The sequence below is a fragment of the Hippopotamus amphibius genome, chromosome 13 (genome assembly GCF_030028045.1).
Source record: "Hippopotamus amphibius kiboko isolate mHipAmp2 chromosome 13, mHipAmp2.hap2, whole genome shotgun sequence".
NCBI classification, from domain to species: Eukaryota; Metazoa; Chordata; class Mammalia; order Artiodactyla; family Hippopotamidae; genus Hippopotamus; species Hippopotamus amphibius.
In genome coordinates, this window is record NC_080198.1 from 89,424,651 (window position 1) to 89,446,400 (window position 21,750).

Here is a 21,750-nt window from a genome sequence, read left to right on the forward strand (position 1 = left end):
TATATGAATATTTTGGGGCTGTGGAACGAATCATCTGAGTTTCCGTTATTTCTTATGCGGAAATTTGCTTTGAGATACAAGTGCTTTGGATTACAAGCATGTTTCCAGAATGAATTATGCTCACAAACCAAGGTTTTACTGTACTTGTTTTATCACTGGACTGACTAATAGCTCCTCCTAAAATGTGACTTTGTTATGTGTACTACCAAAAGTGAAGGACAGTTTCTGCTTGGTAATGTTTCACAAAACACTATTTCCAAATGGGGTTTGGGTGTTTTCTCCGTGCTGGCTCCATCCCGGATTCACTCTCAGCTGCCACAAACTTTGGGTAGAGATTTTTAGAGAGATTTCTCTGAAAGGGAATTCTTTGCCTCTCTTGTATTTTCTCTCGGAGGTTCTCTGCTTCTTCCACTCTCCCCATTGCTGGCCAGCTCATGGTTTAAGTACCTAGTCTCCAAAAGGTGATAGGCTTGAGGTTGAGTTGAGTCACCTTTCACCTGAGGAACAGATAAAAGATCCCGAGTTATATTTCTGTATACCTAGTTAGTAGTGTTGCTAGGCAGGATGGAAGAAATAATCCAAGGAGAAAGCTAGGAGTCAGAGGAAATAAGAATCAAGAATAAAATGTTGCCAAATAGAGAACATGTAGCAAAATGGGAGGGGAGGCGGATTTGAACGATCTGGCACTATATAACAGAGTTGCAACTTACCTATAAGGTAAATGGGAATGCTGGGGGATGAAAAGCAGCATCCTGTTCTCTGTACAGGACTGAGGAAGGCTCACCGGCCCCCTCAGCTAAGGAAACCAGCTTCTGATGCAGGGAACAGAGAGGGGAAATGACACAGAATGATTCCATGCTGAGGCTTCTGCAATGGTTATAGTTTGGATCTGACCTAACTCCTTGAACCAGTAGTGGTTTTTGTTTTTGTTTCTATTTGAAACTGTCTGACTCAATTTATCAATTCCATAAACTTGTTCTATCCACTTCTGCTTTTTCATGTGGGCAATGAACTATAACTTGGATGACTTGAGAAATACAGGGAACCTGAAATTTTAGAAGAATGTAAATGCATCTGATTAGATATCACGAAGGCCATATGAGATCATATTCTTTAGTGTTATTAAATAGAATGAAGGTGGATTTCTTGAGAAAGAAATAACTTTTAGAAAAAAATGTGCTAGCATTTCAATACACAATGTGCGCGTGCATACATGCAGACACACACACACACAAGCACACACTCCTGCATGGAAATTCAAGAAATGAAGAAAATAAGTATAATGATTTATCTTCCCTATGCCTAGCACTTTGCTAGACAATGAACCTATAGAATCTTTAGTTCTGTAAAAATTACAGATCACTAAAAGTAAGGTAGGTTTATTTTACAAATGAGGAAACAGAAATGCAGAGAGTTCAAGTAACCTGGATATTGAACATGTGATATTTTGTATAGCCAGGACTCCAACCTAGTGTGTGATTTCAAAATTTATAGATTTTAATATTTTTCCAGTGCATGTGGATTATATTACCATAGGAGCAAAGGTGGCACTATTACTTTTATGGGAGTGATTTATCCCAGCTAAAAAAGAATATTGATAGTACTGTTTTCAGACATTTCACAAAATTAAGGGAAAAAACTGACTCAGAAATTATGGAGGACTTTGATTCTATAGATATCAGCCATGACTTCCTTAAATTATTGTTAATATTGGAACTCTCAGAAAGTAGATGAAGATATAAATAGACTACTGTGGACTTCATTAAACAAATAAAGGAGAGTTGATTAGTGAAAGAAAGTAATAGGAACTTTGCAAGTAATCATGTAATTTTGAGTTTAAATTGGTCTGTGACAGGGACATTTATTTCAGAACTTTTCATGTGGTTAAAAATAAAAATTGGAAACTATAATGTTTCCTTGTATGGAAAGTTGAACAAATTGTGATACATGCAAACCCTGGAAAATTACACAGTCATTCAAAAGAAAGCATTAGATCTATGTCAATTGTCTGGGACAGAGTCCATGATTATAGTGAGGGAAAAAGCAAGATGCGGAGATGAATACATAATGGGATCTGTTCCTCAGGTTGGATTCTCCAGGAAGCAGGAACTGAGATGGAGTTTAGACTGTAGGATATTTATTAGGTGTATTTTAGAATCAACACCTATGGAAGGGAAAGGAAAAAAGCAAGACTGGGTAGAAGGTGAAGCTGAACTATGAAACAGGACTGATGAGACTCTTGGCTGACGCAGGGGCATGGTCTAGGACTAAAGTGGGCCATCAGAATAATGTCCCTGCACTGGGACAAACTGGCCAGGAAGTCATACTCTAACCTGTATCAGGCACTTCCTTGATGTGGGCTGCTTAGGAAATAGTGTGATTTGGGGTGAGGCCTCTCTCTGCAGCTAAGGCAATCTCTGAAGGAAATGAGAGCTGAAGGCCTCTGCTGACAGCAACCCCAGCTTCTAGTCCTTCACTGAGGAATATCTAGGTGGTGCCTCTACCCATCACAGTACCTGAAGCAAATTATGCCCAAACTCAAAAGGGGCAAACAGATTTGTAAGTGATTATATTATATATGCATGGGGAAAAGTAGAATACAAACCTTGGCGATGGGGAAAGCGATTGGGCTGAGGGTAGTACAAGTAATCAAAACAAAGCAGAAGGTAAAAATATTAATAACAAAAAGAAGATAAATCTTACTTAGGTAAGATTAAAAACATATTTTCGTGGTGCTGAGAAAGAAATATTAAAGAATGGTCATCTGATCGTATTTCTCTCTGGGTTGTAACATTACCTGTCTATTGTGCTTCTCTAGGCTATTTGAATAAAAATTATTTAGATAATTTGAAAAATTATCAAGCTATTTAAAAATTAATGGCATATTATGTAATCACTAGATATACTTAAAATAAGGTCTTAAATAGATTTCAAGATGTTTAGGTCACACAGCAAGACGGTCTAAAAGCAAGATGATTTTAGAGGCACCAAAATTGCAAAACCAGCCATTCCCTCCAAAAGTTAAAGTTAATAAGTTAAGCTTTCCTGTACAGCATGTATTTATTCAAACATTTCTTGAGTGCTTTCAATGAACCTGGATCTGTTCGAGGATGTTGGATTATATCTGAAAAGAAAGCAAATAAAAATCCCCACTCTTACGGATCTCACTTTCTATAGGGAAGAAAGAGATGGTAAGTAATAAGAACAATAAAGGAGTAAATTCTACAAGTTTAAAGCTGTTGAAGGCCAGTGCCAGGGAAATAGACTATCAGATTCTGTAATTTGCATTCAGGAGTGTTTTGAAGAATGCTCTTGGGAAGAACAGCTAAGATGGGGGAAGGAAATGGGCACAAGTAGCCCAAAGTGACCTATTGGCCATCATAGTTTCAAGATGAAGGCACACTCACTGTGACTCCTGTTGGAAGTGTTCTCCATCTGGGAACAAGTCCACTAGCCTAGCAGAAGCTATAGTTGAGGTACCTTCGACTATAAATCTTGATTCAGGGCAGGAGAGTTATCACAGAGCTGGATCAAGACTATGAAACTATACTGTAGTCCATTTGAAGTGAATACAAATGGATTCATGCTTTCTTTCCTGAAGAGGTGGGGAAAAAAAGCACTCTGTCCAGTAAGTAAGTAAGTAAGTGTCCAGATCACTTACTCTATACCATGTAACCTGAGGTACTGTTAACCAGCTCTGGAGAAGATACCACATCAAGCAAAGCAACTGCACTTGGGATTTCTAGGTTGAGTTTTCAGTTGGTAGTCCACTGTTAAACCCAGGATCCATTTGGGTTTTGTCCCCAGACCCGACTGGTGAATTAAAAGGAAATATAGGATGGATCACTAATCCTGAATCCATTATGTCTTTAATAGAGGCCGTAACATTTGCTCATTCTCTCCTGGTTTCAATATAACTAGATACATCTGAGGGACAAGTTTCAGAGACTTTGCCTTTGCATTTCCTACTTTGATGGTTCTTAACCTAAAAGCCAAGCAGCCAGTGTGGGGTATTTTCTAAAGCTAAACATGTCAATTTCAATTGTGCATTCAGAGACCAAGCGAGTCCAAAAACCCAGTGGTCCCCCTGGACCCTCTGTAACCTACTCCTAGGACTTGACTCCATTGATTAAGTACCCTGACTCCTGCCCCCAATAAAAGGATCACAATGATGCTTTGGGCTTCCAGGTAGCTATGTCAACTTGAATCCTATGTCAAGAGATCTTGAAAGGTTGGGACTTTCTCCCTCACTCCAGTGTAAAATCACCCAGGTAACTGGCAAAGTCCGCTTGGAAGGGACTGGGCCAATAATTACTGTGCATTTCAGATTTCTTCTTTCTAAAGTACAAGTCTCTCCTTCAATTAAATATTTCCAGGTCTGGGACTTCCTAGGTTGCACAGTGGTTAAGAATCTGCCTGCCAATGCAGGGGACACGAGTTCGAGCCCTGGTCCGGGAAGATCCCACAGGCCACGGATAACTAAGCCCATGGGCCACAACTATTGAGCCTGCTCTCTAGAGCCCGTGAGCCGCAACTATTGGGCCCGTGTGCCACAACTACTGAAGCCCACGCACCTAGAGCCCATGCTCTGCAACAAGAGAAGACACGGCAATGAGAAACCCATGCACCACAGTGAAGAGTAGCCTCAACTCTCTGCAACTAGAGAAAGCCCGTGTGCAGCAACAAAGACCCACCACAGCCAATAAACAAATAAAATAAACAAATTTTTTAAAAAGTATGCCATATTATTAAAAAATTTTTTCTAGGTCTGAAAACGCTCATGTCTGGAATCTGTGTAAGAGATGGAAACTTTTTTATTAGGTTAACTGCCTTTAGTCTCCTGATCATCCATCCTTTATTTTGGTTGTACAGCTTGAACAGAACCTTTGCTGGCTGCCTGCGTATCTTACCCTTAGAACCATCTCTGTAGCTCTCTGCAGGTCCTCTCCTGAACTCCATTCCAATGTTGCTGTTCATTATAGTAATTGCCCCAACTGGTTTCTGACAGTTCAGCACTGCCACCTTGCCTTTATTAGCTAGAGATCCTATGAGTCCCATTGCTGTCAGTGAGCCAGTTATTAACAGTTATCTCCTACTGTTATCCCTATACTCTAGAGAACATCTCAGTAATGCTCACATTCCTCTCACCAACATATTCCTTATTCCCTTGGTAAGTGGAACTTTCTCTCCTGGAACTTAGTGGTCTGGTAGGTTTTCTGACCTATTTAGTGTATCCATTCAGCCATGCTTACCTCTGTGAGCTCTTTGATCCCTCTACAACAGTAAGCTACAGCAGTTCTAGCACTTCTGCCTCACAGAGTATAGTCCATCACTTTCTCTGAGCTCCTGGGAGCCATCCCAGTACCCTGTTTGCCCCCCTCCTGGGATTTTGCATGTTTTAAATCTTGTAACCTGAGAAAGTGCTCTCACTTCAAAAAATTCTCTTTTATTTGACATCCTCAGAATGCAATCCCATGTATAGTCTCCAGGATCCAGCCAGTATATATTGGCTAGCTCTGCCTTCAGTTTACAATCTCTTTGCTACTTTAGAAGATTCAGCACTTCCCCAGATGAGTTAATTTGTGACTTAACCATAGTTGTTGGCTTAGGACCTAGAAGACAGGGAGAAGTGGAGGCATATCCTGAGAAGAGCACATTCGGTCTTGCAGAAAAGACGCCTCAAGCAAAGGTAGTCTAGCCTATTAATTAACAAGGATGAGTGTATCACTGTGACAGTCTCAAAGGGTTCAGGAGTAACTGGGTATTTAACATGTGAAAGTTCTGCAAGCCAGACATCCACATTCCAGTTTTCAGAGTTCTACTCCTTCCCAATCTGGGACCTGACTTTGCCATAGCAGACCTCCAAAAGTAGAGGATTCTACTTTCTAAACAGTTCTACTCCTCTTTAATTAAATACTAGCTTTCACTCTTTGCTGACCACAAGGGATGAATCATAGTGTTGATAATAGACTATAGGAGAGAAGAAGGGAAGGAAAAGACCAGTCATGAGGGTCTCTAGGTGAGAGAAGCTGGCGGTATGAACCAGAGTGTTAGTAGTTGAGGTGGTAATATCTGATTCTTGATATATTTTGGTAATGGGGCAAATAGGATTTGCTAATGATTAGAAGTGGATTGTGAGAGAGAAAGAAGAGTCAAGAATGACGCCAACATTTCTGATATGAGCAACTGGAATGATGTAGTTATCATTAACTGAGGGTCAGTTTTGGTGGCATTAGGAAGAAAGGTGTTCAATTTTAAATAGTTTAAATGGAATTTTCAAGTTGTTGCATATAACAGTGCAGATAGGAGATCTACATATTGGAGTCTTTAGGATATAGGTGTAATTTAAAGCCATGAGATTTGATGAGAACTGCAAGGGAGTGAATGCAGGCAGATAAGAAAAAGGTTTAACGTATAACTTCAGTGTTAAGAGGTTAGCCAAGTGGAAGGTAAATCAGGAACATGGTTTCCTAAAAGCCATATGAAGAAAATCTCAAATGCTACTGATGGGTCAAATAAAAGGAAGACTGAAAACTGTGTATTTTACAAGGTACAAGTCATTGGAAAGCTTGACAAAAGCCTGATTGGAGTCTGTTCAATAGATAAAAAGGACACTGTGACCTTGTACACTGTTCTTTCAAGAAATTTTTCTGTCAAAAGAGAGAACAAGCTCTAGGTTGGGGAGGGGATGAAGTTATATGTATATCTAAATATATATATGTATATTTATCTTTGTATACTGATGGTCTGATGGGTATGGTACAATTGAGAGAAATGTTGATGATTTGATGATGAAGGACAGGAGAGAATTGCAGGAGTGAGGTTCCTGAGTGGGGACATAGCAGATGAGGTCTAGTGAAAATGTGGAGTTTGACTTTGACTAGGAATATTGAGTTTATTCTAATAGGAGGGAAGGAAAAAAAATGTCTGTACAGATTCTAGAAGATGAGTAGATGTGACGATGGGAGCTTATAGAATTTTTATTCTCATGGTTTCCATGAATTCAGTGAAAGTAGAAAACTGAAATAAAGAACAGGGAGGAAGTTTTAGAGTTTGAGAAGAATATGAAATAGAAAGAGAGGAAAGAAGAAGAGTAAAGTGATACAATTATTCTGTATCATTAAATGCTCACTTGAGTAAATGCCACAAAGTTAAAGTGAGAAAGAGATTTGTAAATTTTTTTTTCTAGCCACATTTAGCAATTTGGGTACAGGAATAAAGGAGGTATGGAGCTATGTTTAACCAGAGTAAGGGTTTTACTTAGCAAGTTTAGACAAGAGAAAGCCAAGCAAATTGAGATCATTGAAATATGGTGTTCAAAATAATCGATCATGGAAAATTGAGAATGTTTGAAAGAGAGTGTTTATAATACTTGACTAGGTTGAGTATATAGGGAAGCAAAGTCATGATGGGCAGGGGAGGTAGGATCTGTGGATTATAAGTCTGGTGGGAGGGAGGGTTGAAAGATATTTGAGAGCCTAGGATCTCAAGAAGTAATGTAGAAAGACAAGATGTGATGAGTACATAGTGGGTCTTAGTGACTGAGTCAAGGTGGAAGAAACTATCATTGAAGGGAGACGGTCAAGGACATAAGAATAGTGGAAGAATTTCACATAGTGAAATGACTCATATTCAAGGAAAGAGTTGTGATAGAGTGAGCCAAGAGCTAAGGCTAAATTTGTCAAAGATTGAGGAAAACCCCAAAGTCCTTTAGATGACTGAAACAAGAAACAGAAGTAGGTGGGATAGTGTGATGACGTTTATGTTAGAGCAGGAAATGAAGGTGCCGGGGAGCAGAGAGTAGTATGGAAGTGTCAGTGAAGAGCAAGGATGAACCTTCCCTACCTTCACCGTTTGAGATACAGGGCACACAGGGCCTCTAAAGGAACTGCATTTCAGCAAGAGCAAGAAGATTAAGTGAACTTTCAGAGAAGTTGTTGAGGACATGGGCGGTTCCACTAATGACCATCAGTTTCAGGAGTCAGGAGCTGGCTATTAAATGGTAGATTTAGAGAGCTGTATGGAAATAAGAAAGTGGAAAATGAACTATTTTCTAGAATCCAGGTTGTGACTGACCAAAGTAGTGATAAAGGGCATAAATAGGTAATTCCTAATGGTCCTGATGAGTCCTGATGAGGAGACGGGTGTTTGGGAGTAGGCAACAGTTAGAATCTATGGACCTCTCTTCATCATCTTAATGGAAGTATGGGGACCTCCATCAAAGGATGATTTAACTGCACAGTTATCCATGCAACCAGGAAGTCTTTGACTTTTTTCTTAATGGCAAAAAGTCCTTATTGCCAAATTTGTTGGCTTCTGTAGGGGGCAAGCTCAAATACATAGTAGGCACCTGTAAATTTCTGTTTCTCCACATAAAATAAATAGTAATTTCCCATAAAATAACCATAGTTTTGGCACATGAATGAGCAGAAGCCAATTGTGGGATTATACTTGGAGCAGTAATAATAATGGAAGTCTGCCATCTCTTCCCAAACCAATTAGTGGTGAAATAAAACTGCTCTGAATACAACTCTAGGATTGCCCCTGGCAGCTTCTTTCAAGCCTTTCTGGACCTCTTAGCATCATTATTTCTGTGGACCACTCAGCAGTTTAGGAATACCCTTCCTTTTGGGAATTCCTGTCACTGTCTTCCTTCCTGATGACTCTATCTGAGTCACCTTCCTTGTCTTCTGAAATTCATCTGTCCCTTAAATAAACTGTAGACATTCCTAAAATTTTCTGTTTGGTCTCCTTCCTATTTTATTCTGTGGCACGGATTCGAATCTTAAATGCCCTCAAGGGACAGAATGTCTCTCCTTCCTCCAAATCATCTTCTCCAGCGTAAATTAGAGGAACCTTTTTCCAAAACCAGAAACCAAAAACTGATAGTAAACATCCCGTATTCAAAACATTTAATGGCCTCTTTTTACTACGAAGCAAGTCTTTTTTCCTTAGCATAATGTTGAAGGTTATATGCAAATCTGACTCTTTTTTTTCTCCCTGGGTCTCTTTTCTGTCACTTTTTCTCTTCTTAAGGATCCCTTAACTGTCACCGCATTTATCAACACACAAATTGTGGGTTCTGCTATACACTTGTGTTACCTTCAGCTTTTGCTTACACTATTTCCTTTACCCCCAATATTCTTTTTCCTCTTCTCCACTTGTTAGTCAATCCAGTTCAAAGAAGACTTCTTTTGTGAGGTCTTTCTGAAGAGCATCTCAACCCTCCAAACTGCCCAGTCCTTCCTATTTGCTGTCATGACACTCTACTTACACGTCCAGTATAGATGTTTTCAGAGTTTGTTTTTTGTTGCACTTTACCTATTCATTTAAATTCTTCCTATTAAAAAAGAACTGACAGCCTTGGGGCAGGGTCCATTCGGCGCAAAGAGGGCAGGTTTTTATCATTTATCATTACATGCCTTTTTTGTTATGGCAGCCCAAGCAGAGTAATACATTTACCATTCCTTTCATAGGTTGATTCCTAATAAACATCTAGCACCCCAAACACTCAGCATCTGCTTTTGGAGAACCGAAGTTTTCTCCCTTCTAACCCCACCTAATATAGCATCATCCAGCTACATTGAGCGCATTATACTATTTCCTGTAGCTCCCTATCTTAGTTCTGCCAAAGTTGGCTTATACTGGACTGGACTGTGAATACCTTGATGGCAGCAAGTGTGTTTTAAATTTATCTTGAGGACCTAACACACTGACAGGCACAGAGTGACAACAGCCAATATTTATTGAATGGTGAAATGGCCTTGTCTTCATCATGCCATTGGCTTGCAATAGATTTTTCCCGTTCACACCTACCTCCAAATTTTTGAACTTTGAAAGCTGGGTTTTGCTGGCCACTGACTTTTTGACCCTCTGTCTTATTCCACACCATGATTATCTATTTACACCTTGACTCAAGTTTACTTTAGCTTTTTATGCTGCATATTTTGGTCAAGTCCTGATCCAACTTTTTTGCAAGCTGTCCTAATCTTGCTTTGGTTTTCCAATCCCAAATATTCTGTTTTATCTTCATAGCCCATTGCTGCACCCCCAGTCCTGCACCTAAAGGAATTTACTTTCAATGTGGAACAAAACACCCTTCCGTTTGGTTGGTGAGGAAATTTTGAATTGGGGTGCCCCAAGTTGCTCCTTTGGTCTCCTCTACATAAGACAGACATAATATGATCTTTAGGTTTGGAAATGGGTTAAATCAGATAAATTAAGAGCTGTGAACTACGGAGCTATGTTGAAATTTGTAAGGAAAGTTGTCATCAGATAAAAGAAGAGCTTGACAGTACAGGTTTGGTGGGCAAATAATATCCATGAGGAAAACTAAATAGATTTTATCCTTCTAAACTTTTTTATTCTTATTTTATTTTTAATAAAAAAGTGAAGACCTTGTGAAAAAAGATAGTGAGAGCACTGTCATTAAATCTGTGTGTGGGGTGTGTGTGTGTGTGTGTGTGTGTGTGTGTGTGTGTGTGTTTTCTCCCTATCTGAGTACTCTCTATTAGATTATTAGTTTCTCCAGGGCAGTTTCTCATTCCCTCAGTACTTCACACTGGGCTGTGCATATAACTGGTGTTAAAGAAATGTTTATTCAATTAAAATATGATGGGGAATAACCGAGTCTGGCAAGGAGGAGTGAATGGCCATCAGCTGAATAAGGAGATATCAGTAGAATGTGAGTTCCTCAAAGATAGGGATTTGAAACTGCTCTGTCTTTGGAGAGTGCTGTAAAAATTCATTGAATGAAAAAGACTAATACAGGAGATTTCACACTTATATTTCAACACTTAACTTTGAACAACCTACAGGAGTTATATGAAGGGTGAGGTCTGCTACATCCCGATTCAAGTGCGCTTTTCAGAAATGGTGGTTACTTTTCTCACAGTTAACCTCAAAAAAAAAATCTGAATATACATAAAGGAGAAAAATGTTTTCCCAACCATAATATTACAATAAAATGATCATTCTTCTTTTTACCAAACTTTTAGATTTAAGGAACCCTCCTTAATTCTATTCAATTTCTTAAATCAATCACGCTTCTGCTGAGGATTTTTAAGTGAACATGGCATTTTTGAATGGATCCATAAATAAACAAAACGTGCACAGCTTTGTTGATGTTACAAACCTTCTGCTAAGTGTTGCTTCTATTTATTTACTTTTAAATTATGCCAGATTTTTGCAAATTGGAGTCAGTTTGGGGATCAACTTGAAATTTTAAAGACTGGCTATTCACTTTGCTTTTGATACCTTGCAAATATATGAAAGTAATAGTTTTCAGGGCCAGCAGATGTTATAAGAGAAAATTATTCATAATTGACTTAATTATGGAAATAGATGCGCCAAACCACAATTTTTTTTTACCATTTCTCTTCATTTAATTTATTTTAACTCCCTTATTCTCTTTGCTTTCTTCTCTCATCCAGAATTTTTAGCCCCATGTCCTATATCTTAAGCTCAGATATTACCTAATTTGTGTAGCATGACACAATCTTGAAAAGAAACTGAAGGATTCTATAAGGGTATGTTGATATGTCAGAACTCTGCCCAGAAAGACATGTTGCTGAAAACAAACTCTACTTATAGACATTCATGGCTGAAATTATAATTCGCTAATTCTTTCATGATGAAGAGCTGATGTCCATAAACTGACTTCTTCTTATCGTGTATAATTGCGCATGAGTCATGAGATTTAGAGCTGGTTAGCTTTTCTTAGAGGGCAGAAATAAGGTGATGGAGTTGTGTAAGGCAACAATAGACACTGATACTTGTCTCACCCACATCCATCTAATCCCCCTACCTCCCTCTTCCTCTTTCTTAATTGAACCAAGATGATGTTCAGGTATTTCCTTTCCTCCACACTGGCACGTGCTTCAGGATGATCTCATCTCTAGCTCCAGGATAGTAGCTACTTATAAAACCAAGTCAATCTCATTTTCTTTGAGAGCGGTTGGTTAGGTGTGGACATGTGACCTAATTTTGGTTAATGAGATCTTAGTGGAAGTCAACCTTAGTGCTTCTAGGAAATTTTATCTCTAGAGATATAGGCACAAAAAAAGACAGTCACTTTCTTTCCTTGAATGCTTTTTGTCCCTGGATATGATGGCTGGAACTGCTGCAACAGTACCTGTGAGGGAAGCCTGCCTGAGGGAAGAGCTAAGATGATGGAGATGACCGAGTGAAAGAGTGGGAAGATCCTGCACCACCCATGACACACTGAAGCCTCAGATTTTTCCTGCCTGGAGCCTGCCCCACCTGGGACCTCCTCATTTAAGCCAGCTTGAGTCATTTTCTCTTACCTATAGTCAGTAGAAATACAACAACTTTCCTTTTCTCTATGATTAAAGAATAAAGTTATGTTTTATATAAGGAAAAGATACAAATGCCTGGATTTCTTTTGGAAGTGCATTAGTGGCAGTAACATAGCTAGAGATTAGCTTTCAATGGACAATATTCAAGTTTTGGATGCTTGCAATTTGGTAAGGAAAGAAGTGTAAATCAATTAGTGCTGCCATTGGGTAACAGAATTGTTTCCTTTTCACTAATATAAGGTAGCCAAAGTTACAGGAATATAATAGCTTTAAAAATAGAAACACTCAAAAAGAAATGCCATCAAATTATCATGCATTCTAAAAGAGCTAAGTTACAAATAGGTAAAAACAACTGCTCTTTCAAGCGGTGCTACCGGTACAAAATGTTACCAGTTAGCAACAGACTACGGTATGAACAATGGCCACCTCCTTTAAAGAGTAATTTTTCCCACAGAAAGAAATATAACATTATTATGACTATCCAATATACATTACTGTTTTGGTCATTTTAATTTTCAATTAAATACAGCTCCTGTTTCAGCTGCAATGAGTTAACACAATTAAAATTTTCATATTATGTTCATCCCATTTGCAAAGTAGTTCATATTGGAATGTGTTTTAGGTGAAAAGGGTCCACGACAGAAAGGGGGTAAGGATAGACTTGAATATGACTTTAAGCTTAGTCTAGATATAGTCTTGTAGCATATAATTTCAAAGATTGGATGCTAATTTTTCAATACTAATTAAGGTGGCTGTGACATTCACTGCTCTATTTAATTGACTTATAGCTGGGATACCGACCAGGCCATTTCTGGTCCCTAGAATGCCTTTATGCAAATGAGACCCACCAGAACATGGCTTGGCAAGCAGAGCAATGGGCTGGATTCCAGCCCCCACTTGTCCATTTGGCCAGGCATTGTCGTGCAGTGAACAGCCAGCACAAATGTACTCAGAGGCACTGGGTTGCAAATTCCAATGTTTAGGTGGACAAGTGTTAGATAACAGGGAGTGCTGAGAATGGGCAAGCTGGAAACCCCATCTCTAAATCACGGCTCCAGCTACTGTTTTCAGGAGGGAATGTAGACACAGTGTTTTCACATCTCCCACTTTTTGAAAGAGGCTGGAAGTCTAATTCGGTTTATTTAACACCACGGACTCAAGCAAAAGGAGTATGAGGCCCAAATTTAAATTGTGAACTGGATGCTTGTGACTCTGACTTAGAGGATGTGCGTACCATAGCTGCTTACTCAGATACCATGTTTATCCTGATCCTGTTAGGCTTGGGAATGTTTGAGCTCCTGGAGGTGATGGTGCAAGTGAGAGATGGGGGACAGAAGCCATTTGTCACCCAAAGTGAATCTCAAGTAGGAGAGACCAGAGATGTAGATATGGAGGGCAGGGAGAAAGGTAAGAAATGTGATACTAACTCTGAAGAAGAAAGAAAAGGAGTGTATCAAATTAAGTACTAAACAGGGAGGAGAGAGCTGTGATTTTCAGGTCGTTTGCCTTTTATAGTACTATGCTGCTAACTAGCTCCAACACTTTGTTAGCATTAATTAAACCTCACAAACCCTTGAGATAGGGTAATTACTATACTCAAACTGATATTCTAGACCAGTCAAATGAGACTTAGAATGCCCAAGGTCATAGCAAGATTGTGTGGTCCAGTTTGGCAGGCGAGCTATGTGTTCTTACAATGTATTACTCCCCTGGAGAGAGGTTTTCTAGTTCTCTCAATCTCTCTCTCTTTCTCCATGTTTAGATTAAGAAGATACAATGATAGGATTAAAGAAACTTGATGGTTGAGAAGTCAAACTGCAAGTGGATTAGGGAAGCAATCTTAAAGACAAGGTGGAAAACGATCTAAATGAACAATCCATAGTCTAAACATTTATAATATGCAAATTCCAATTAATTGCCTTTATTTAAAATATTTCCACTTCAATTGCTGGTTTAGCTAAATGCATCAATAAATCAAGAAATCAATGCACGTAAAGCTTTCTTCATACTCTACAACAGCTTAGAAAAGACTGTCATTAGTTTGAAAAGAGAATACAACAGACAGACAGAAGGAACTCTTCTTGTTGCTATAACTACAGCATAACAAAGGTCAGCACTGGGGAAAAAAAAAAAAAAAAGCTTCCTGAATTGAAGGTTAACAACTCAGGGATATTATCCTGAATTTTTCCTCCCAACAGGGAAAGATAATACTCCTTTATATGGACAATGGTTAATTGAAGATAGACCAAACAATGGAAACCTTCATTTTTAAGATGCAAGCATAAAACGCTGGTTTTGATTTGATATCTTGAGAGTAGTATTAGAAATCCATGCTTTTGCAAAGAGGGGCATCCTGATTACACTGGAAATCAACATCTGAAGTTCAGAAGAAAAAATAAAAATCACAAACATTTTATGAAAAGTCTTTCTTGTATTTAAAATGGCAAAAAATTTCAATTAACATGAATAGAAAACAGTTTACAAAGATTTAATTTCAAAGTTGTTTGACAGAGCTTAAAAAGTATGACTTTTATAAGCCTAATTTTATGTCTCTAAAAAGTAAATTTTCAAAATAATTTCATTATTAAAATTCTTTGAGATTTTTTTGTTTGTTTTGAATAATTGGGCAAGTCCTATCTGGTAATTTGAAGACTCAGAAGCCTATTTACAAAATGTCCAGTTTCTGCATATAGATTCAGTTTCTGCCTTTGAGCTAAGGAGAACATTAGTTACCTGAGTTACTGGGTTTGAGGTTTTGACTGAAAATAAGGAGAGGGATTGAGAGAGGAGATTCTGACACTTACTTTCCAGTGTTCTGTATATCCTGTCAGATACGACGTGTGCAGGGAGAATGGCTGAAAGCACAAGGAATGATGGTGCCACAGTCTAGACTGCTCTCTGGGAAACAGGGATGCTGTAGACCCTGAATACTTGTTGACAAAGCTGTAGGAAGTGTTTTCTGGCCAGCTCATAATTGCCAATTTCACAAGATTCCCAAACTTCATATTGCTTTATCATTACTTATCTATCTTAAGAGATATGCTTTCAAGAAAGTATACAGGTGACTCCATGCCTAAGGCAAATTTTCCTGGGAGAAAGGCCAGTGAAGGGTACTTTGATACTGTCAGGCAGAGGAAAGAGAGACCAAAAGGAACTTGGGGCTCAAATTGCAAATTTGTGCTTATATCTGTGAGGGTCTGGAAGCTACTCACTGTGACTTGGTGGGTGTTTTATTTTTGTTTTGTTTTGTTTGTTTAACCAAAATCGACCCATTATTTCCTTCATGAGTAAACACTTTGAAAAAAATCTGGAATCTTATTGCTTGGGTTTCCTAATAATCCAATGAACAAATCATACCACATATTTACGATAAAATACAAGGAAGCCCAGATCTTATCAAAATCAAGCCAAATTAGAGAGCCTATAGAAGAAGAGTTCTTCTGGAGACTTTCATTTCTAGCCTATTGTTATTTCACTTGTATGGGTTTCCACATTTGGGGACAACTCCTATTATACTGCCATGGAGTATTAAAGATGTAATTTTATAGAAAGGAGAATTTGCATAGTAAGAAGGAGTGCCATGAAGAAATAAGAAATGGCCTAGACCAAATCAGGTCTTGCAAAGAACATTTCTAAAAATTAATGCCCAGGTTAGTATTTGGTAGCTATCTGTCTAGTGTCCAAATTGTACTTAAAAACAGGTGACTGTGTGCACTTGATTAGCATAGTTGATCTGAACATGGTGCTAATGAGGCCAAGGCCCCGTGAACCTATTATTTTCATTATCCTCAGCAGTTACAGATTTTATCCCTAACAGTGGTCAGCCAATCCATAAACACATTCTGTTAGTCATCAGAAAGACAGGGCAAGAGAGTGCAGATAGCTTAAGACAAATTTGTTATTACTGGAAAACAGCTCAAAGCACATGACTTGCTGTTGGCAGGTTAAGAGTACCAGCTTCGAATATGAAGGTCAACACTCTGATAACGATGTATCAATATTTAATTAAAAGTGAAAGAAAATGACAGGTGTGCAGAATATTGATAGTAAGGACTAATTTCATCAAATTCCACTTTGTTGAGTCACCAAGAAAATCTCTGAAAATTTCCTTAAAATGTTCGCTTAAGGGATTTAAAAATATTTCATTATAAAAGAATAACTCATTCTGAGCAAAAAGTCTCTTTTCTGGAAACAATACCTTCATCTTAGCTTATGTTTCTTTATTAATTAGTTTTTTTTTTTTTTTAATATGGTCATGGTAAAGTGATGGACATTTTCTGAGAGAAGTGAATCTGCTGGAGTGGAGAGTTCTTGCCAGGTGTAATAGGAGACGAGATTCAAACCATGGGGCCAATTGGAGAAGGGCTTTAACTGGCATTGTATGAATTTTGCATTTTTATCCTATGGACCATGGGGAACTTATTTCTAGATTTTGTGTATGCTACTTTCTTCAATGCGCGTGGCACAGAATGTTAGAACCTTCCATGTGCCAGGCAACATGTGACGTGGGACAGAAAGCTGAATAAGACACCATCCCTGATGTCAAGGATCTCCAGTTCTAGTAAAGAAGACAAATAAATAAAAATCCCAGGTAGCTGTAGTCAGAGAATAATTAAAGACATTATTCCCCATTTGTTTTATTGGCATATTTCTCCTGTTAAGGGGGTGGTTATTGTATTATTATTTACAACATGAATTACTATGGAAAGAAGCAGTCCTGTGGACAGGAGTTAGGAGGCTGGGTTTTAGGATGTCAGGTGAGAGAGCTCCACACTCCTTTCCTAACCTGGATGGTGAATAGTTTTTGTGACTAAGAGGGTACAGGTACTGGTGGAGGGATTAAAGCTTACCTCTGGTTTTGAAAACACCAGCAGACAAGCTGCTAATGCCTAAGATTTATCTCTAGGTCAGTTTATTTTAGATTTATGGTATTTTCTCTGCTTGTGTTACTTCTGCTGTCTTTATTCTTTAGTAAATCTTTGACTATTTTATCCATAGCTTGGCTGTCCTATAGGTATTTAAGAAAACATAGTTTGTTCATAGTTGCGAAACTTTCCCCAAAGTCATTAAGGCTGCTTTTAGTGGTCATCTCTAAGGGTGGTAATCAGCAAAAGTGTTCTCAAGGGAAGAGGACTCTCACGGTCGATTCAGGGCTGTGTGGGCCAACATCACCTCTCCGGCAGGTTATTCTTCCAGTGTCATTCTGTGGGGGAAACTGCCAGCTGTCCACCAAAATTGTTTCTCTACTCCACAGTAATAGAGTTTGCATCTAGGAAGCATCTGCCCAGCCATCTCTGGAGCTAGTCGTGGCATGTGACTGGTTCTTGACACTCGTCAGTGACTGTGGTGCTGTGGGTCACTTTGAGACCAAGTCTTTAAGAAGGGATCATGCCCCAGTCATGCCCTTCCGCTCATCTGTTGTAGTTGATGAGCAGTCCCTCAGGGATGGCAAGGTCTCAAGATGAAAGGAAACTGGCTCCGTGAATCACTCATAGAGGAGAGCCATCCTCTAAACTGAAATTCCCACCCTGGACTGTGACGTGAAAAACAAATACACTTCTACGGTTTTTGCATTGACACATTTTGACATTTATCTGTTACAACACACACACTACCTTGTTAGAGATTCTGGATGATGATGGCAGTATTGATCATGATTACGATGAAAGCAGCCAGGTTTGAAAGCTATTTCACAGCACAACACAAAATTTCTGCAGAGTAGGGGACACTTCTTCAAGTGATACTCAAGTTTGATTTTTCTCATGAAGCTATCAATGAAGCCCCTGTCCTCCTACTTCAGGTCACAGAATACTGTATACAAAGCAGAGTAAAGGCACAAACCATTTCCAGGGAGCTGGAATTTGTAGCAGGCATTTTGCAAAGAGAAGGAATCTTAATTTTTAGTACTTTATAGAACTATGAATTCCGAAGTAGAGTTAATAGAGGACTAAATGTTCTCAATGATTTTCCTAAAAACCCTGACACATCATTCTGGAGAATACAACATGGAACGTGGAGTAATGTGAGACATGGCAGATATGCAAGTGGTAAAACTAGTATATACAAAAAATGAAAGATATGAGGTATCCTAGACCAGAAGAGAGATGTTTTCCTTTATCACATTTGGCTAAGGGTATAACCAATTCCCTAGTAGAAGGCAATATCAGAGGTATGAGGTATATTGTTTAAAGTATATCCTGTATGTCATATAAATGAGGGGCCTATGATCATAATTAAAGCTAAGGTTCTAGTATGCAGAGAGAGTTATTGATTAATTAACTGTTGACAGTAAGACTGGAGTAGAGGTTATAAACCTAAAGTTTTGGAGATACCAGATTGGGTGCAAATTTCAGTCCTGTAACACACTAACTTTTTGACCCATTTAAGTTGTCTACTATCTACGGGCCTATTATTTCCACTGCAAATAATACTAACTAGCTCATAGGGTTATTTCAAGGACAAAATAAACTATCTGCAAGTTTCTTGGTACAGTGTTTGACACAGACGGGTCATTAATAATTGCTCTTATTAATTATTAAGACTAAGTGTTCTGAGTTTTCCCCTTATAAACTAGAAAATAAAATTATTTGGAATTAAGAGCTTATTGTCTCTCACTTGTTTAAAGTTTCATTTTGAAAGTGAGCTTGAAGCATTCTGAAAAGGAAAGTACGTTTGGCATAAGAAAGCATGATATCTTATATGATTTTAAAAATGGTTTATTTACAAACTTCAAGACCTCTAACATTGGACGGATATTTTAAATATTTTGAAAAGGCGTTTAAGAATCTATTATCTTTCCAGTATAATGAGTGTAGGCGCTCATTAAAAAGTGCCTACATTTTGCTGATAAGTTTCTTATGATGTTCAGCTCAAAAAAAAAAAATCAAATGGAACATTCCCTTCTTTGCTTTCACAAAGCATTAACAAAAGCATAAAACTATCTTATCAATGAACTTAAGTAATTATTAACCACCCAGTTATTTTGTCTATAAAAGCCAAATAACTGGCTTGATTGATTTTATAACCAAACATTCTATTTTTTTTAAATTACAAAACATGCATCTTAATCAATAAGTCACAAAACAATCTGCCCCCTATTTCAATAGTTCCCCACTCTCAGTACAGCACCTGCGTTTATGCACACCCCAGTTCCTAACATCTTATCAATAATTCGTCCTCCAGCGTTGGCACTATCTTGCTATGGTCAAGGTCAGTCTTTTGAAAATTCAAAATAATTTAAAACGTCTTTTCAGCATTTTGTTATTATAAAAGAAACAACTCATTATCATACTTTTCTTCCTTCTCTGAAACTATATTATTGTATTATTCTAGAGTAGTTTTAATTTTAATATAGAACTTTGCTTTGTAAGACCAATTTAAACAATCTGAATTTTTTTCTTTCCTACTTCTGTAGCTTATTAACCACTATTTTTTCTTTAAAATTATGCAAAAGATTCATATTTTTATATATTTCATACAAATATGAGCATACTTCATTTCAATAGTTGTATAGCATGTAGCCAGGAATATCTCATTTTCTTTAAGGCAGCAGTGAAGAACTTAATTCACAGCTGCGTTTATGAGTGAGTTTTATTTATTTTTGACCTGTGGTAAAAAGATTTATCTTTCCATTACTAAACTATTTTTCCTAAGAAAATATCAAGTATCAAGAAGTATCAAGAAGTATCAAGAAGTAATACTAGTATAAAATAGATTAATGCAGCTTATAAAAGTAGTTTTTGTTTACGTAAAGTTTGGAATTAAAAATAGGGTAGTGCGTTAAAAATCGGATTTAATCATTGGAACTACCAGATGGGATAGTAAAAGAATGAGATTGGGGAAAGGGGGCAGGAGAGGAAGAGAGGAGAGAGATTGAGATTGATTTTGAGATCGATCACCAATTTTTTTACACTCTGGCATAATAATATTTAAAAGATCTGGACAAGCAGAACACCAATCCGTTTTCCCTTACTTTAAAGATCTAAATGATCATGATTTTTGTCAAAGTCTTCCTGGGTACACCAGGAGTATTATATAAAAGCCATGCGGTAGAGTGTGAAATAAGAGTATTCTTCAAACAAACACGACCTTTTCTGTTTCTTGTACTGTTCTTATCAACCCAGCCAAAAAAACCCAGACAAGTTTATTTACACACCCACCCGCACACGCACACACACACACCCCCCGCCCCCCCACACACGCAGAGAGAGAGAGAGAGAGGCGGAAACGCCCTCTTTGCATCCCTTCCAAACAATTATCTCCGAGAGCAAAAGAAAATAATCAACAGCCCTCTGTGCTGGGCGGCTGAGCCAGGGAGCCGGGAGCGAGGAGGGAGGGCGGTCGGCAGGCGAGCCGGGAAACGTGGCTCCTCCGGCGAGGAGAGGATTTGTGAAGGGGAGCGCCGGCCCGCGTGCGCCTCTTGTTCCCTGTGTAATTTGCAGCCAATCATCAGTAGGTGTCCGCGTCCCTGCGTCCTCCTCACCTCGGCGCCCATCACCCCCCCGCCCCCGCCCCCGCCCCCAGCCTCCCACCTCCTCCCTCGCCTTTCTCTCTCCTGCTCCCCTCCCCCAGCAGCCGCACACACGCACACACACAAACAGAGAGAGGGAGAGAGAGCGGGAGAGAGGAGGGAGAGAGAGAAGAGAGCGGGGAGAGAGAGAGAAGAGAGAGAGAGATAAGGGGGGGAAAGGGAGAGAGAGGAGAGAGAAGAGACAGGAGAGAGAGAGAGAGAGGATAGAGAGAGGGGGGGAGAGAGAGAGGAGAGACTCCCCGGCTCCCTCCCTCCCTCGCACACAGCGACTGGAGACGGACGGAGAGCAACGCGCTGGGAGAGGAGAGACCACCGAGAACAGCCCCGCGCTCTCACACATACACTCACACTCGGCTCTTTCCTCTCCCCCCACCTCCTCCTCCTTCCACCCCCACCACTAACACCGTCTCCTCCTCCTTCTCTCTGCAACAAGAAAAAAAAAAGCCATTTACAGGTATTTTTTTTTTTTGATCCGCATATTTATTTATCCCCCCTCCCCAACAGTTTGTTTACAAGTATTAAAGTTGTAATTGGGAGCTGCCAAGACACATCTGGATTTGTGTTTCTTTGTGTTAGGGGGTGATGTGCAACTAATTAAAGGCAGACTGGCAGCGTCTGCAAATTCTAAGGCTCCCCAAATAAAAAGAGACTGGTAAGTGATTGTTCTTTCTCTTTCTCTGGCTTTTTGCTCTTAAATGTTTGCTGTCCGTTGGGATTGTAAAAGTAGATTATTAATGCTGGACTCCAGCGATAAAAGGCGTCGCTGTATTAATTTATTAATTAATCTGCACCCGCCCCTCCTCCTGAATGTTAAATATGACCTTTGATCTCTATGTCTCTGGTAGACCAGACATACAATATTAGGCATGTACAGTCACATTGTTTAAAGGCAAAACAGGATCA

General features: G+C 38.9%; 1 long non-coding RNA gene across 1 annotated transcript in view; it reads right to left on the bottom strand.

The window, feature by feature from the left end:
• Positions 1–21,750, bottom strand: part of LOC130834332 (uncharacterized) — a 24,994-nt gene continuing 3,244 nt past the window's right edge. The window contains exons 2-3 of the long non-coding RNA XR_009048666.1: positions 711–812; positions 1–497 (exon numbers count right to left, since the gene is read on the bottom strand). This is a non-coding gene — a long non-coding RNA (uncharacterized LOC130834332). The remainder of the gene's footprint in view (positions 498–710; positions 813–21,750) is intronic.